This window comes from Panthera uncia (genome assembly GCF_023721935.1).
Source record: "Panthera uncia isolate 11264 chromosome B2 unlocalized genomic scaffold, Puncia_PCG_1.0 HiC_scaffold_24, whole genome shotgun sequence".
In the NCBI taxonomy this organism is placed as follows: Eukaryota; Metazoa; Chordata; class Mammalia; order Carnivora; family Felidae; genus Panthera; species Panthera uncia.
Window position 1 is genome coordinate 95,852,941 of NW_026057580.1, and position 19,066 is coordinate 95,872,006.

The following is a 19,066-nucleotide window of genomic DNA, read 5'->3' on the forward strand; positions in this document are numbered from 1 at the left end:
TTGCAATAGTTATAAATGTTGTAATACTACCCATAATATGTCATACTACAAAATAAGGTCCAATAAAGCTTCATCAGGGAAATGACCAATCAATTGACACATGTCACAATTATTCCCAGGTGGACAAGAGATCATTCCAGACAAAGCAAGCCTCATATTAGAAGGTATAAACTTAATGAATACAAGATTTATATAAATGTTAGCAATTCTTGTTTCAAAATCATGGAACTTGAATATGAGAGAAAGATAAGAAAACCAATAAGGCTAAATGTTTAAGTGAAGGCCAAATAGAGAGACATGCTAGGACTGACTATAGGATTTAAACTTTTCCCCGTAAGCAATAGTGGAATATCTGAAGTTTTAAGTATTGAGAATGAGTAGATCACACATCTCTTTTAAAATATCCTCTGGGAAGATGGACTGAAATAATGAGATGGGAGATAGGAAACCTAATTAGCCCTGCATTTGGAAAGGACAGATACAGAAGGTTCAACTGATATTAAAAATGATAGTTGCAGAAACAAAAAGTGTCTTTTCCTTTATCACACTTGATGGAATATGCTTAGTGAAGCCTATTATTACCAGAGTATGGTTTGTCTGTATTTGACGTTGCTATTTCTTTAAAAAAATATTAGTTATATTTCTGTACTAAATTCCATTCTCCCTGTATTTCCAAAGAATCAATTGTTGAATTTTTCTTTTACATTATTCTATTACATTAATCTCAAGGTGATTTTAAAAACCTCAAAGTCTGCAACCCCCAACTCCATATTTCAGTATTAGAATCCTATGTGTACATAGATATCTACAATAGAAATATTAATGTTATTTAAATTATACATATTTAATATTTGAGCAAAGCCAATAATGAAAATATAGTGTACAAGGACAGAGATTTTTTAACTTGCTAAGTCATTATACTGAAAATTAATATAGCATAAGTGTATAACTCAGAACATCTGGTTAAAACAAATCAAGAAACCGGATGTTAGCAAATTCCCAGAAGACTTGTTTACACCCTACCATTCACAACTCACTTCCCCAACAATACTTTTGAAGATATAAATTTGCCTTTCTAGTCTGAATACTTCATGTAAATAGAACTACAGAATACAATCCTTTGATCTGCTGCCTTTGCTCAATATTTTACTTGTGAAGTTCATTCATGATGTTTTGTGCACATGCAAAATATTCTTTCTTATTTTTGTATACTATACTTTTTATTAAACATTTATTTATCCAGCCTACTATTGATAGGCATTTTGGACTATTTTGGATAATGCTGTAACAAACATTTTAACACATGTGTTCTGAGGGATGTGTGGCCACGTTTCTTTGGATATTTATCCTGGAATATGTCATAGGTATGCATATGTTCAACTTTAGCAAAGACTGCTTAAAGGTTTATGTATTGTGCAACTACTTCTATATTTTTTTTCACCTATACCCTCTAACATTTCTAGTTTCTTATAAAATTTGCCATTGTCTGTTTTATTTTAGCCATTCTGGTGAGCATGTATAAGTGTGGTATGAATTTCAGTTTTAATTTCCTTGATGACTTATGATGAGTTATCATACTTTTTCCTTAATTTGAGATCTCTACATATTCTAATTAAGAATTGTTTATCAGATGCATGTGTTGTGAATATCATCTTTCACTACCTGGGTTGCTGTTTATCTCTCTCAATAGTGTCTTTTGAAGAACAGAAGGCTGTAAATATAATATAACATAGCCCATTTTATAAATTATTTTTCTTCTTGTCCATACTTGTATGTCCTATTTAATAAACTTTTGCCCACCCAAAGTTGACCAAGATAATCTTTAAGGTGAAGGTTTTTCCTTAGGGATTCCATTAGTGCTCTATAAGAGATCTTTTTTTTTTTTTTCTATTTTATCTTGTAATTTATATATTTCAACGTTTTTCTTTTTCATTTTAAAGAGATTGTCACATTCAGGAGTCATAATATCCAAATTGATTTTCTCCCTTTTAATTTCTGATATTGGTCTTGTGGTCTTTTGTATTCTCTCTCCCTCTCAGTCTCTGACTCTCTTCTCTCCGTGCCTCTTGTCTCTTTATCAATATTCCTAGATATGTAACAACTTTAGAAATAGAAGGATCAATAATTTCCCAGACAATAAAAAATAGAGGAGTTTGTGACCACTAAACCAGCCCTGCAAGAAATTTTAAGGAGGAATCATTGACTGGAGTAAAAACAAAACAAAACAAAACAAAACAAAACAAAACAAAAAGACCAAAAGAAACAAAGACTAGAAAGGAAGAGAGAACATCACCAGAAACATCAACTCTACAGGCAACACAATGGCACTAAATTCGTATCTTTCAATAATTATTCTAAATGTAAATGGAAAAAATGCTCCAATCTAAAGACATACACTAGGGGCACCTGGGTGGCACCCAACTTCATGTCAGGTGGGCATCCAACTTCAGCTCAGGTCATGATCTCATGGTTCATGAGTTCAAGCCCCACGTCAGGCTCTGTGCTGACAGCTCAGAGCCTGGAGCCTGCTTTGGATTCTTTGTCTCCCTCTTTCTTTGCCCCTGACCCACTTGCACTCTGTCTCTCTTTCTCAAAAATAAATAAACATTAATGAAAAAGACACAGTCTATCAGAATGGATTAAAAAAAAAACAAGTATATGTATATGTTGCCAACAATAGATTTATTTTTGACCTAAAGACCCCTGCAGTTTGAAAGTGAGGGGATGGAGACAACAATCTGTTATTTTAGTGGATGCCAAAAAAAAGCCAGAGTAACCATACTTATATAAGATAAACTAGATTTTAAAACAAAGACTGTAGCAAGAGATTAAGAAGGGCATTATATCATAATTAAGGGGTCTGTCCATCAATACCTAACGATTGTAAATATTTATGCCCCCAATGTAAACACCCAAATATATAAATCAATTAATCACAAACATGAAGAAACGAATTGCTAATAATACCATAAGAGTAGGGAACATTAACATCCTACTTACAGGAATGGACAGATCATCTGCGCAGAAAATCAACAAGAAAACAATAGCTTTGAATGATACACTAGACCGGATGGACTTAACAGATATATTCAGAACATTTCATCCTAAAGCAGAATACACATTCTTCTGAAGTGCACACGGAACATTCTCCAGAACAGATCACATACTGGATCACAAATTAACCCTCAACAAGTATAAAAAGGTCAATATCATACCATGCATATTTTCATACCACAATGCTATGAAACTTGAAACAGGAAAAAATTTGGAAAGACCATGAATACCTGGAGATGAAAGAACATTCTACTAAAGAATGAGTGGGTTAACCAAGAAATTAAAGAGGAGATTAAAAAGTACCTAGAAGCCAATGAAAATGGAAACATGGCAGTCCAAAATCTCTGGGATACAGCAAAGGCAGTCATAAGACAGAAGTAGATAGCAATCCAGGCCTTCTTAAAGAAGGAAGAAAGGTCTCAAATACACAACCTAACATTAATACCAAAGGAGCTGGAAAAATCACAGCAAATAAAGCCCCAAAACAGCAGAAGAAGGAAAATAATAAAGAATAAAGTGGAAATCAATGATATCGAAATTAAATCAACAACAACAACAAAAACAACAAACAGTAGAACATATCAAGGAAAGTAGAAGCCGGTTCTTTGGAAGAATTAACAAAATTGATAAACCCCTAGCCAAACTGATCAAAAAGAAAAAGGAAAGGACCCAAATAAATAAAATCATGAATGAAAAGAGGAGAAATCACAACTAATACTGCAAAAATACAAATAATAATAAGAGAATATTATGAGCAATTGTATGCCAACAAATTGGGCAATTTGGAAAAGATGGAAAATTCCTAGAAACATATACACTCCCAAAACTGGAACAGGAAGAAATAGAAACTTTGAACAGACCCATAACCAGTAAAGAAATTTAATCAGTAATCAAAAATCTCCCAACAAGCAAGAATCCAGGGCTGGATGACTTTCTAGGGGAAATCTACCAGACCTTTAAAGAAGAGTTAATACTTTATTCTCCTCAAATTGTTCCAAATAATAGAAATTAAAGGAAAACTTCCAAACTCATTTTATGAGGACAGCATTACCTTGATTCCAAAACAAGATAAAGACTCCACTAAAAAGGAGAACTACAGACCAATTTCCCTGGGAACATGGATGCAGAAATTCTCAACAAGACATTAGCAAATGGAATCCAGCAATGCATTAAAAAAATTATTCACCACGACCAAGAGGGATTTATTCCTGGACTGAGGGGTGGTTCAATATCTGCACATCAATCAAAATGATACATCACATTAATAAAAGAAAGGATAAGAACCACATGATCCTCACAATAGATGCAGAAAAAGCATTTGACAAAATACAGCATCCTTTCTTGATAAAAACCCTCAAGAAAGTAGGGATAAAAGGAACATACCTCAACATCATAAAAGCCATATATGAAAGACCCACAGCCAATATCATCCTCAATGGGGAAAAACTGAGGGATTTCCTCATAAGGTCAGGAACCTGACAGGGATGTCCACTCTCACCAATATTGTTTAACATACTGTTGGAAGTCCTAGCCTCAGCAATCAGACAACAAAAAGAAATAAAAGGCATTCAAATCGGCAAGGAAGAAATAAAACTTTCACTACTCATAGACAACATGATATTCTATGTGGAAAACCCAAAAGACTCCACCAAATAATTGCCAGAGCTGATAATTGAATTCAGCCAAGTCACAAGATACAAAATTCAATGTACAGAAATTGGTTGCATTTCTATAAACCAACAATGAAACAGCAGAAAGAGAAATCAACTAATTGATCCAATTTACAATTGCAACAAGAACCATAAAATACCTAGGAATAAACCTAATCAAAGAGGTAAAAGATATGTACACTGAAAATTATAAAAAGCTTATGAAAGAAATGAAGAAGACACAAAGAAATGGAAAAACATTCATGCTCATGGATTGGAAAAACACATGTTGTTAAAATGTTGATACCACCCAAAGCAATCTACACATTCAAAGCAATTCCTATTAAAATAACAGTAGTATTTTTCACAGAGCTAGAACAAACAATTCTAAAATTTGTATGGATCCAGAAAAGACATGAATAGCCAAAGTAATGTCGAAAATGAAAACCAAAGCTGGAGTCAAAGCAATCCTCGACTTCAAGCTTATTACAAAGCAGTAATCATCAAGACAGTATGGTACTGGCACAAAAACAGACACATAGATCAAGAGAACAGAATAGAGGACCCAGAAATGGACCCACAAAGATATAGCCAACTAATCTTCATCAAAGCAGTAAAGAATATCCAATGAAAAAAAGACAGTGTCTTCAGCAAATGGTGTTGGGAAAACTGAACAGCAACATCCAAAAGAATGAAACCGGACCACTTTCTTACACCATACACAAATATAAACTCAAAATGGATGAAAGACTTAAATGTAAGAGAGGAAATTATCAAAATCCTGGAGGAGAAAACAGGCAGCAACCTCTTTGACCTTGGCCACAACTTCTTACTAGACATGTCTCGGGAGGAGGGAAATTGGGCATGTCAAATTATAAAGATACATGAATTTAAAATTGTAAAACTTCCTGTTTAATTGGTCTTTTATTTTTATGAAGTATCTGTTATATATTTCCAATCATTTTATTCTCAACTTACCTGTTGTAAAGATTTCTTTGTGATGTCTGTGATTTCTCAAGTTTTCATATGATTCATGTTTGTATTTCCTCTATTGTGAATTACTTATTCACATACTTTATTTTACTTTTTAGTAAAAAAAATATTTACAACATATTAATATCTACTCATGTATTTTTGAAAACATATACTGTTGATTTTTTTTATTATCAAATGACAAATGACATAGATTTTATGAAGTATGGTTACTTTATTTTTATAATCCAGTACTTATAAAGCATGTTACCAATGTTATTAAAGCTACTCATACTTTTTTCACATCCCTTTCTTTTTACTCTGCTCATAGCAGCAATTTTAAATTTTGTGTGTTCATTGCCTCTCCTTTTTAAAATAATACATCATGGTGTGAATCTGAGTATATACCAACTGTCTTCTTCTGAAGCTCTCTTAATGTCTATGTTGATATACCCAATGGTGCCCATTAGGTCCCTGAAACTGTGTTAAATATTTTTCTTTTTTTTTTCCTGTTATCAAATCAGATACTTTCAATTAGCTTATCTTCAAGCTTTCTGATTGTTTCTTCTCTCTGCTGCAACGTGCTGTTGAACCATTGTGTTGAACCATTTTATTTCAGCTTTTGTAGTTTTTAGCTCCAAAATTATTATTTAGTGCCTTTTTATAATCTCTACCTCTTTACTAATGTTTCTGATTTCTTGACATCATTCTTCTGATTTCCTTTAGTTCTTTATCTATGGTTTCCTTTAGTTCTTTGAGCACATTTAAGACATTTGATTAGAGTCTTTAGTAATCCCAATGTCTGGGTGGCGTTAGAGATAGCCTCTGTCAATTTATTTTTGTTCTATTACTGGGTTATAGTTTCCTGTTTCTCTGACCACCTCATATTTCTTTGATGATGAAAATAGGACATTTTGAATATTATAATGTGGTAACTCTGAAAAATCACAATCCCCCCTACCTAGGGCATACTGTTGTTGCTTGTGAGCTGCAGTTGTCTATTGTTTTGTAACTTTTCTAAGCTACTTTTTCAAAGGCTGTATTTTTTGACATGTGGCCACTTAAGGTTCTGCTCCATTATTTAGGTCATCTAGTCACCTGACAGAAATTTTCTTACATATCTGAAGCCAAAAAGAAAATTGAAAGAACAAAACAAAACAAAACAAACAAATAAAAAAATGTCCTTGGTCTTTGTAGATGAGCTCTGAGCTCTAGAAAGCTGAATAAAACTCTGCATTAGCCCTCACCTCTTTCTTATTTACACAGACCTCAAAGATATGTCATATATACACTCCAGTCTTCTCAGGTCTTCTTTGGGTATGATTCTAGCCCTGGTCATGCACATGGCTCCCAGGATTTCCTGGTATACATGGAACCCTTTGAAATCCTTATTCTTCCATGTGTTTTCTTCCCTAGCACCCTCCTGCCCAAGCTTTTCAGTCTATAAGTGTTTGCCATATTTACCATTCCAATCCTAATAGTCATAGGTAGTATATATATTTAAATGGTTTCAGCCAATGCTGCCCAGGAGGGTGCTTCAGCCCTAAGAGTTTTCTAGGAAGGGAAAATAAAGGGAAGCCTCTGAGGAAATCCCTTAGGAAACCAGTGTCAAAACACAAAACCATAACTGTTTGAGAACAAGGTCTGTATTGCCCACTGTGGCACCAGTGATCTACACCAAAAACTTGGATCATGACCCTATGACTATCACTGAACTGGGGTATAGGGGATGTTACACGGATAAACTGCCATCATGCTCTATTACCAAAATTTAGTTGCCTTTTTCTTCATTAAGCACTCCCCTGGCTGTTTTAAGTTTTTTATTAGATTTTCAAATTTTGAAAAAGTTGTTTCTGATGGCTTTTGCCAGCTTAACAGTTGCTTTCACAGAAGAGTGGGCCCTTAGAGCCATAGACTCCACCATTTTCAGTGACCTCCTCTGCGTTCTCTTGCTTAAAATTATATGCTATTTTGCTGAAAATTCTAACTTCTATAAGTATGTATCACCTCTAGGTGTGTAATATTTCAAATGTACTCTTTTTACTCAAAACTGTAGTTTTCATGATTTTTCCTGTTGTATGTCTTTTGTGTGTAAATTTTATTTTGTTGTATGTTTTTTGTTTAAAATTCCCTTTAGTAGTATTATGCACACTATGTGTGTGTGTGTGTGTGTGTGTGTGTATAATGTGTGAATATTCCACAATTTATTAATCCATCCTTCTCTCAACTGACATTTGTGCTGTTTTCAGTGTTTTACTATAAAAACTGCTACTATGAATATTCCTACTTTTGCTGCACTTTTTGCTGTCAGTTCTCTAGAGTGTGTAACTGGTTGTTGAATTCCTGGGTTGTGAGGGATGCTACACATGATCATTTCATAATAGATCCCAAAGGCTTTGTGCTAAATATTCTGACCAGTAGTACATACATTGTCAACGGTAGTTCTGGGAGGCTCCCAAAGTCTTAAAGAAGGGAATCTTTTTAAGAAAAAATTTAACTGAATGCCTTTTTTTAAATAAAGCATTTGAGTGTACATTTCTAATTTTTATTTAGGAAAAGGGCTTTTTTATTGAGGTGTTGTGCAGTGATCAGTGTTCCTCATCTCTTTTAAATAAGCTCTAATCAAGTGGCATAGGTCATGATTACCAGGGTCTTTTTTTTAAGTTTTTAATTAAACTCCAGTTAGTTAACATACAATGTAATATTAGTTTCAGGGTACAATATAGTGAATCAATACTACCACAATGCCCAGTGTTTATCATAAAAAGTACATTCCTTAATATCCATCACCTTTTTAATTCATCCTCCCACCCAAGTCACCTCTGGTAACCATCACTTTGTTCTCTATAGTTAAGAGTCTGTTTCTTGGTTTGCCTCTCTCTCTCTCTCTTTTCCCCCTTTGCTCATTTGTTTTGTTTCTTAAATTTCACATATGAGTGAAATCATATGGTTTTTGCATTTCTGTGACTGACTTATTTCACTTAGCAATAATACTCTCTAGCTCCACCCATGTAATTAAGATTTTGTTCTTTTTTATGGCTGAGTAATATCCCATTGGGTCTATATACCACATCATCTTTATCCATTCCTCTGTCAAAGGATATCTGGGCTCTTTCCATAATTTGGCTATTGTTGATAATGCTGCTATAAACACCTGGGTGTAGGTATCCCTTTGAATTAGTATTTCAGTATTCCTTGGGTAAATACCTAATAGTACAATTTCTGGATCATAGGTTTGTTCTATATTTAACTTTTTGAGGGACTTCCATACTGTTTTCCACGGTTGCTGCACCAGTTTGCATTTCTACCAACAGTGCAAGAGGGTTACTCTTTCTCCACATCCTCACAAACACCTGTTGTTTCCTGTGTTGTTGATTTTAACCATTCTGTCAGGTGTCAGGTGATTGTAGTTTTGATTTCCATTTACTTGGTGATCAGTGATGTTGAGTATCTTTTCATGTGTGTTGGCCATCTGTATGTCTTATTTGGAAATATGTCCATTCATGTCTTCTCCCCATTTTTAATTGGATTATTTGTCTTTTGGGTGTTGAGTTTTATATGTTCTTTGTATATTTTGGATACTAACCCTTTATAGAATGTGTCATTTGCAAATATCTTCTTCCATTTCGTATGTTGCCTTTTAATTTTGCCATTTCCTTCACTGTGCAGAAGCTTTTTATTGTACCCAAAAATTAACCCACAACTATATGGTCAATTAACCTTGGATAAAGCATTAAGGAATGTCCACTGGGGAAAAAAAACAGTCTCTTCAATAAATGGTGTTGAGATAACTGGACAGCAACAGGAAAAAGAATGAAACTGGACCACTTTCTTATGCCATACACCAAAATTCAAAATGGACTAAAGACTTAAGTGTGAGACATGAAACCATAAAAATCCTAAAGGAGAACACAGGGGGTAACCTCTTGACATCAGCCATAGTAAACTTCTTTCTAGATATATCTCCTGAGGCAAAGGGAACAAAAGTAAAAACAAACTATTGAGACTTCATGATCTCCAGTTTTACTCTATCTAAAGTACACTGATAAATTGAAGACAACTTTGTAACAGTACAAGTGAAGAAAAATGATAGAAGGTTATAATTTTCCTTCAGGTTTTCACAAAGATTTTGCTTATCTTCACAGAAATTCACCCCTACAAATATTTGTTTAATGGATCATATTTATCTACCGTATCCAAATAATTGAAAATCTGTAGTTTTTACGTAAATGATGACACTCCGTCTTCCTAATTCATGTCTCAATGGTTTAACTAATACTTAATCTGCTAATATGATTGTATACAAAAAAGCTAAAACTGGTATAAATACGTATGAGGATGAACACAGCTTTCATTTCATAGATAAACAAATAAATGGAAGTAGAAATGACTGGCTATTAGCAATCCTTGTCCTGGGGGGAATTTGCCACTATGTGTTATGGAGGGTATACTATGAAAAAGATTTATGTGTCAAATGAAGGAAAATAGTCTTTAAAAAAACTTCTTGTCTGTGAGTATAACACGAATGTGATTTTTACCAAAAATGTAATATAAAACTGCTCTATTTTAGTCACAAAACCACACTATTTGAGTCATTTTTACCAGTATTACTCATTATTTTCATCATGAAGAAAATTCCAGTTAGAGCAAAAGACTAAAAAAAAAGGAAATAAAATGTATTCAGATTAAATAAAGATCTAAAACTGTCTTTGTTCACATATGACATGATTATTATATAGAAAACACCAAAGTAAAAAAGAAAAAGAGAGTAAAGAAAGAAAAACAAAATACCAAAGTATAAACTCCTGGAACTGAAATGTAAGTATGGCAGGGTGGCAAATTCAAGATCAGTAAAGAGTCAATTTCATTCCTAAATATTCACAATGGAAAAGTTATATGTTTAAAATCTTAACAAGTAACAAGTCCATATGAAGGAACATTAAATATTGAGGGATAATCTATAATTATAGAAGTTTATAAATACTTTTAAGATGTAAATTCTTCCAACATTGATTGATAAATTCAACTTAATCGCAGTCATAATCCCAGCAACCTACTTGTAAATGGTAAAAAACAGTTTCTAAAAAACATGGAATAACAAAGAACTTAGAATAGTGAACAAGTACTGAAGAAGAACAACAAGGCTGAAAGACTCATACTACCTAATTCAAAACTTACTGGAAAATTACAATAATCAAGACAGTATGGCATTAGCAAAAAAAGAAAGAAAGAAAGAAAGAAAGAAAGAAAGAAAGAAAGAAAAAAAGACACATAGATCAATAGAACAAACTAGAAATTACAGAATCACATGAATATAACCAAATGATTTTTGACAAGGTGCAAAGAATATTAAATGGAGAAAGGATATTCTTTTCAACAAGTGTGCAGGAACAATTGAACATTCACATGCAAAAATATAAACCTAGATATAGACCTTATACCATTCTCAAAAATGAACTCAAAATGGATAGTGGGCCTAAATGTAAAATGCAAAACTATAAAACTTTTAGAAGAAAACATATCAGAGGTGTAGAATATCTTGAGTTGGATGATGGCTTGTTAAAAGTGCAATAATAAAAGTGCAATATACAAAAGAAAAAATATAATGTGAACTGCATTAAAGTTAAATCCTTCCACTCTGAAAGACATACTGTGAAGAGAATAAAAAGACAAGCCATAAACTAGGAGAAAATTTTTGCAAAACACCTATCTGATGTAAATTTGTATCCAAAAACTCTTCTGCCAACAAACATAAGTCCAGGACCAGATGGCTTCACAGGTGAATTAAAAAAAAATAAAGACTAATAGTTATTCTTCTCAAATATTCCAAAAGATAGAAGAGGAAGGAAAGCTTCCACATTCATTCTATGAGACCAGCACTACCCTGATACCAAAACCGTATAAAGATACCATAAAGAAAGAGAGCTAAAGGCCAATCTCCTTGATGAACATAGATGCAAACATCCTCAACAAAACACTAGCAAACTGAATCCAGCAATGCCTCAAAAAAAAAAACATTCACGATGATCAAGTGGGAGTTACTCCTGGGATGTAAATGTGGTTCAGTAAAGTCACAAATCAATCAATGGATACATCACATCAATAAAAGAAAGGATTAAAAAAATATGATAATTTCAATACATGCAGAAAAAGTATTTGACAAAGTACAACATCCATTCATGAAAAAACCTCAACAAAGGAGGTTTAGAGGGAACATATCTCAACATTAATAAAGATCTTAAAACTTCTGTCTGCTCAAACCTGCTGTTGAACCATTGTGAATTTTTATTTCAGCTTTTGTAGTTTTCAGCTCCCAAATTATTATTTAGAAAACCTGAAAGACTGCACCAAAAAAAAAAAAAATTAGAAAAGATAAATTAATTCGGTAAAGTCACAGGACTCAAAATCAATATACACAAATATATACACTGGAATATTATTCAGCCATAAAAAAAAACAAAATCTTGCCATGTGCAACAACATGGATGGATCTAGAGCGTATAATGCTAAGCAAAACAAGCCAGTCAGAAAAAGAGAAATATATAATTTCAGTCACATGTGGAATTTAAGAAACAAAACAAATGAACAAAGTAAAAAGAGACAAACCAAAAACAATTTCGTAAATACAGAGAACAATCAGTGGGTAGGTATGGGGATAGGTGACATAGGTGAAAGGGATTAAGAACATACTTATCTTGAAGAGCCTTAAGTAATATATGGAACTTTGAATCACCATTTTGTATACCTGGAACTAATATAACACTATATGTTAACTACACTGGAATTAATTTTTTTTCATTGAAGAAAAAAATAAGAAAAACTCGTAAAATTCAACAATAAGAAAACCAGTAAACAAAAGGAATAAAAATGGGCACAAATACGAACATATATCACACCAAAGCATATATAAAGAGGGCAAATAAGTGTATCAAAAGATATTACCACTTATTATTAGGTAAGTACAAAAAAAATGTGAGCTATCACTACACACCTATGAATAAGGCTAAAATCCTAAAACTGAAAATACCAATACGTGGCAAGGGTGTGGAGCAAAAAAAAAAAACACAAAAAAAAACACCAAAAAACAAAAAACAACTCCCATTTATTTTTCATGAGAATACAAGTGGTACAGCCACTTTGGAAGACAGTAAGTCAGTCTCTTACAAAGCTAAACATAGTCTTATCATGCAATGTGATCACTCTTCTATGTACTTACTCAATTGATGTGAGACCATACCCACACCAGAAAACTTCATGTGAATTTTTATAGAAATCTATTCATAATTGACCCAAACAGAAAGGAACCAAGATGTCCTTCAATAGGAAAATACATGAAAAAGAAAAGTTGTTGTCCATCTGTAGAATGGAATATTATTCACTGGTAAAAATAAATGTAGTATAGTATAACAAAAATACATAAAAGAATCTGTAATACATATTGCTGAAAGAGGTCAACATGGAAAGGCAATATACTATATGATTCCAATTCTATGATCCTATGTAAAAAGCAAAGCCTTAGAAATAGTAAACAATTCAGTGGCTGTCAAGCGTTTGGAAAGGGTGGAAGATTAAACAGAGGAAGCACAGGGATTATTTTACAGAAGTGAAAATATTTTACATAATACTGCAGTGGTTTATATATGACACTATATAACTTCTAAATGCAAAAAGAAACTCAATTTATGCAGTGAAAATTTATTTAGGAGATTGGTGGATCACAGGGTGGGATGCGAATTCTGACAAAAAAATACAAACTAACAGCAATAAAAATGCATGAAATAACTCACTGAAGAGGGTAGAGAACAAATACTGTGACCAAAATAACTCTGGAAATGAGTATAGTCGATAAGACTAAAGGCAAAAGGAACAGTACATAAGCACTGTACTATTGCTGACACAGTCGTGTTACATGAGAGAATAGATTAACAATTCTGAAACCATTATTCACATATAATGGAATCAAACAATGAAGTAAGGGACATGGATGGTGAGAGTCAGGTTTATCACCATTGGAGGAAAAGCTTATAGAAAAGCAAGGGAAGAAGGTAGAATTATCCATGAGGTAATGGATCTGTGTTGGAGACATGAGTATGAACTCATGTTTAACCTCAAACAGAGATGAAACCAGTGGAAATACTTATAAAGATACATATATGTATATATATGTATATATATACATATATATACATACATACATGCATTAGTATGGATGCATACATTTCCTTGTTCTGTATGTACATATTTCCTTGCTCTGTCAACTCAGACAGAGGTCCTAAGAGAAATAATAGTAGCAACAAGCATACATATCTAATAGTCTCAGATCTTGTTTTTTAACACTACTTCTCCAGCAAAGGATTGTGGGCTCTTTGGAGAACTGGATGATTTTGAGGCTTTGCAACAAATATACAAATGAGCTTGATGTATCATGTGGTGCCTGAAAGTGAGTAAGGGCACGTTGCACAGACACACAAACATGCACATGCATACACACACACACACACACACACACACACACACACACACAAAACAGGGATGGGAGTATATCAAAAGAACAAAAGATTCAACTAAACAGCTCCCACTGGCCAAAGCTGTAGCAATTTGGGCAACAAAATAAATAAAACAGGACTGACTATCCCAAAGTATGAAACAAATAACCTCGAGCTCGTATGTAAGCAGATGATTGAATAAACACGTGATTGGGGAGAAAAAACAAATCTCATGTGTAGAGGAATTCAAAATTATTTATGCAGATACTTAAACTTCAAGAAGATGGAACATAGCTCCCCATTCCTTATGTGCCAGCTGTGCATAGTGACTTTCTTCCAATGAGTACAGAATGGAAATTCAGAGTAATTTCACAATGGAAAAAAAAATTGACAAATACTACTTTAGCCAGATAAGCTTAACATAATTGATAAATTATTTTGGCAAGTTCCACTGATTTATTGTGAGGGTGGAAGCTTCTTCCCCCAAATACCTAAACCTTGTCTAGAAATAAGGAAAACATCAGAAAAATACAAATTGAGGGGCACCATTCGGTTAATGGATGGTCCACTTCGATTTTGGCTCAGGTCATGATCCCAGGGTCGTGGTATTGAGCCCTGTGTAGGGCTACATGCACTGGGTGTGGAGCCTGCTTAAGATTATCTTTCTCCTTCTCTCTTTGCCCCTACCCCTTGATTCTCAGAAAAAAGAAAAGAAAAAAGAAATAAACAAATTGGGGGGCATTCTACAAAATATTTGGCCAATATTCTTCAAATGTGTCAAAATTATTCAAAAATAAGGGAAGACTGAGAAATTGTGACAAAAGAAAAGCATAAAGAAACAATGACTAAAACTATACACACACACACACATACACACACACATACACACATATGTGATATACATACATATAAAGTGTATGTGTTAATAATCTATAAGTGCTTATCTTTTGTTACAGTTTTCTTATTCATGGGTATGGGATATTTTAAATTATTTTCTTTCCAATCAATATTGCACTCAAAGTCCATATTCCTATCTTAGTGTGTGTGTGTCTAGAGAGATTTTTTTTAAAGTGTTTTGGATATAGTGGCTTACTTAAAAGACTACCCCTATTTTACACTGGAATTCTAGGAATTTAGTGATTTTATTATTTTTACATTGAACTCATTGCTCTGCATGGAAATTATTTTTTAAAGTGAAACAGGGAAGTAAACCATTTTTTAATCTGGCTTTTGGAAAACCACCTGTTGAATAGAAAATCTTTTCACCATTGATTTGAAAGACACCTTTATACTAAATTGTAATATATTTTATTAACTCTAAATTTTATCTTTGAACTGTATCTGCTCTGTTTGTAGCAAGAAACTAAGTATGTAATTAATTTTGTAAAACAAGTGAGATTGATTTCTTAAAAAGTAAATGGAATTGATATTTGCAGAGATACTGAAAAAAGATATGTCAAAAATTGACAAAATCTTAGAAAAAATGACCCTAAAAGGAGATCACTACTTGTCTAAGTCCCCAGAATGCTGAATAACAAGGCACTTAAGCTTCTGAATTTTAATAGCATTTGGCCTGTTTTTACCTCCCTCCTACAGACTGGTACTTTTTTTGAAGAGTTATCACTTGCCATCACATAGGGTTTATGTTTAGTAATACAAGAAGCCAAACACTAGCAAAGAGGATACACAGTTGATATATACGTACACAGAGAATTGCATTTATATGTATGTGTGCGTGCGTGTGTGTGTGTGTGTGTGTGTGTGTATATATATATATATATATATATATATATATATATATAATTTTTCGGATTCCTAAGAATTTATATTCTGAAATGTATTCCTGAAATACAAGATCTTCCCAAGAACATATTTTAAACTACCTCCATGTTTTAACACTTCCTTGAACCAGTGAATAAGCACACTAATTAGACTCTTTTCATCAATCATAATTTTAGTTTTATTCTTTTAATGTTTAACACCCATAAATTGAAACTAAAACTTACCAGACTGGTGACTGTGATTAATAGCATTTTCCTTTCAGTGTTAAGAAACCTTCTGCCACTATTTTTTAAAGGATCTCAAAGGTAAGCCCTGTTTAATTTCTTTATGCCAGAATTTATCTGTCTTTCCTTTGTTCTAACACAATTCTTCCAAATTTCTTTCAACAAAATGAAAGATGACAGAACTGATACATACAAATCTGCTTAAAGTGCTACATTAATTATGCTTAGCTATTTCATCCATCAATGCTGGGAATTAATACATAAGAAAATATTTCTCAATGTTCCTTCATGTGAAGCATAGCAGATTAAGCTGCATGGCTAGTAGACACACAGGCCAAAGTCCTTTGGATGGGACAATACTACATAGGAACATGCTGCACTATTTACTGATCTCATTATAACCGGGTCATTCAAAGAACTCTATTCCTTATAAAGTTAAAAGATAGTACTAATGAGAAGCATATTCATATTGGATTATTATGTTGAATATGGCTCTTTAATGAGCCAGGTCCTTTCTAGATTTGTAAACAAAATACTTCTTAATCACAAGATAAAGGAAAAAGGAAATACATCACAAAAATATACCATGTACTAAATTTATTTTTTTAATGTTTATTTATTTTTGTGGGCGAGAGCACGCAGGAGGGGGAGGTACAGGGAGAGAGGGAGACAGAAGATCCCAAGTGGGCTCTATACAAACAGTAGAGAGCCTCAGCAGGGCTCAAAGTCATGAACCAGGAGATCATGACCTGAGCCAAAGTTGGACACTTAACCAACTGAACCACCCAGGTGTCCCCTAAATTTATTTATTTTCTTTTTAATTTTTTAATGTTTATTTATTTTTGAGAGAGACAGACAGACAGACAGAACACAAGTGCGGGAGGGGCAGAGAGAGACACAGAATCCGAAGCAGGCTCGAGGCTCTGAGCTGTCAGCACAGAGCGCAACGCCGGGCTCAAACTCATGAACCATGAGATCATGACTTGGGCCGAAGTCAGATGCTTAACCGACTGAGCCACCCAGGTGCCCCCCCAAATTTATTTTTAAATTTTTTTTAACGTTTATTTATTTTTGAGACAGAGAGAGACAGAGCATGAACAGGGGAGGGGCAGAGAGAGAGGGAGACACAGAATCCGAAACAGGCTCCAGGCTCTGAGCTGTCAGCACAGAGCCCGACGCGGGGCTCGAACTCACGGACCGCGAGATCGTGACCTGAGCCGAAGTCAGCCGCTCAACCGACTGAGCCACCCAGGCGCCCCCCAAATTTATTTTTAAGTTGGATTATTCACAGAACATCTTTCTGAATACTAATAAATTAAGATAATAGTTGAAGACATAGATCTTCTCATATTACCAGGATCATTTAAGATAGAAGAGAGTATATACCTATCATTCAAAGAAAAGGAGTAAATATGAAGTTCATAACAAATATATTTAAAAATCAGCTGCTTAGGGGCGCCTGGGTGGCTCATTTGGTTAAGCAACCAACTTTCACGGTCTCACATTGGTGAGTTCAAGCCCCACACTGGGCTTTCTGCTGTCAGTGTGGAGCTTGCTTCGTATTCTCAGTCTCCCTCTCTCTGCCCTCCCCTGCTCATGCTCTCTGTCTCTCAAAAATAAATACACATTTTTTAAAAATTAAAAAAAAAATCAGCTGCCTAAACTCAGGTGTGTTTTCCAGGACCATTGCATTAAACTTTCACTGAATTAAAATGGAAGCTGAATCTTAGCTTCTGATATGTAACTGGCAGTGATATGTTTTCTTGAAATATTAATTTGTTTTTCACATATCTCTCCTTCCAATCTTCTTTCTTGACAATAAAAAGCAATATGTATGTGAAAAATTAGATGAACTAAGGGGATAAATATTGAAAAGACCCATCGGTGTGTCTTTTTCCTTGAATAATTAATCTACCAATATTTTATCAGGATGCGCTAAGTTAGGCTGCTGGAAGAAACAGTCCCCAAATCGTAGTGGCTAACAGAAAAAAAAAAAAAAAATTCTTGCTTTCTCTATGTGTCCAATGTAAGTTAAAAAATAACTTCTTATTTCACTCATTTTGGAACAGACAGTTATACCTTCCATCTTACCACATGCATCTATGGTGTTTTGGTCAAGATAAAGGGAATATGGTGAATTACACACTAGTTTTTAAAGTTTCTAAGCAAAAGTGAGATATATATCACTTTTTCTCACCTTGCATTGATCAAAGTAAGGTATGCAATCACAGAAAGTTTCAAGCAGGCAAGAAAGCATAATCCCATAATATGCTTGACAGTGGGAGAATTATAAATATTTGGTATACAGCCATAATGTCCAGGGTCAGCATTTTTACCATCAATTATTCATCCAATTTCTGCATCTCAAACCAAAGCATTCATATCTTCCCAAGCTATTCAACCTCAAGTTCTGTCCAATCACAGAACCAAATCAAAGTCCATTAACCTTGGTGATCCTTGGCTCCTAACTACATCAAGAAAAGCTAAACAAATGAGAATTTTCTTGATGAACTGAAACTAGGTATTCTCTTGATCAACTAAAATAATTAACTAATTAGTTAAGTTAATTGCCACTGAATTTTCACAAAAGTCTTGCATCTTTAAAAAGACAGACACAGTAAACATTGATATGTAATAATTCTGAAACATACTAGGAAAATTTTGAGAATTCCTTTACCTTAAGTGTAGGGAACATTCCTTGAAAGCAGTCCAATTTTTTTTTCTTGAAAAGGATTTCCTAGTTGAATTTTTCCTGAGGCCATTATTTTATTCTCTGGAAGATTCTTTTATCCATATTTTTGCATTGAACATATCTAAGGCAGACAGTGGAGAATAACCATTTCTTGGGAACTGAGGAACTTTTTAAATATATTTCCACGTATAAATTTGGGGTCTGAAA